The sequence below is a fragment of the Seriola lalandi genome, unplaced genomic scaffold, assembly GCF_002814215.2.
Source record: "Seriola lalandi dorsalis isolate HSWRI2012SDOR001 ecotype SW California unplaced genomic scaffold, Sedor1 jcf7180002053486, whole genome shotgun sequence".
NCBI classification, from domain to species: Eukaryota; Metazoa; Chordata; class Actinopteri; order Carangiformes; family Carangidae; genus Seriola; species Seriola lalandi.
The window spans coordinates 1-541 of record NW_019524039.1 but is presented as its reverse complement, the minus strand read 5'-3'; the positions used below and the strand labels follow the sequence as shown (position 1 = coordinate 541).

The 541-nt window shown below is 48.8% G+C and overlaps 1 non-coding gene across 1 annotated transcript; it reads left to right on the top strand.

The window, feature by feature from the left end:
• The first annotated feature begins 107 nt into the window (after positions 1-107).
• trnac-gca (transfer RNA cysteine (anticodon GCA)) lies at positions 108-179 on the top strand. The gene has a single exon. It is a non-coding gene; the product is annotated as a tRNA-Cys (tRNA).
• The last annotated feature ends 362 nt before the right edge of the window (positions 180-541 follow it).

Here is a 541-nt window from a genome sequence, read left to right as displayed (position 1 = left end):
CAGCTGATCCAGCTCGGCTGCTCTCTGACGATACTCCTCGGACACTGAGGCCAGGCTTTGTCTGTAGACACACACCACACAAAAACAACTGTACAACATCTGTCAGAGGGGGTATAGCTCAGTGGTAGAGCATTTGACTGCAGATCAAGAGGTCCCCGGTTCAAGTCCGGGTGCCCCCTAGAACAGATCCCTCTGTGTCCGTACAACTGACTGTTTACCTTTAAAATCTAGAGGATTATGACATTCACTCAGCTTTCACACCAACATGGATCTGAATCACAAAGAGGTGAATCTTACCTGAGATGCTCCTCCTCGTCCTGCATGCGCTCGTAGGAGATGCTCCACTCCTGCATCTCCGCCTCCAGCTGCTGGTTCGCCTTCGTCAGCTCCTCAGTCTCCTGATGAAGAGACGAGATCGGATTATTTTGCTGATTTTTTGTTTCTTATCCAAACATCATCTGATTCTGTGTTGACGATGTTTTAGAAATGCCATGAGAGGACTAGACTCGCCCTGCACGCCATTAAGAGTTCTACCCACTAA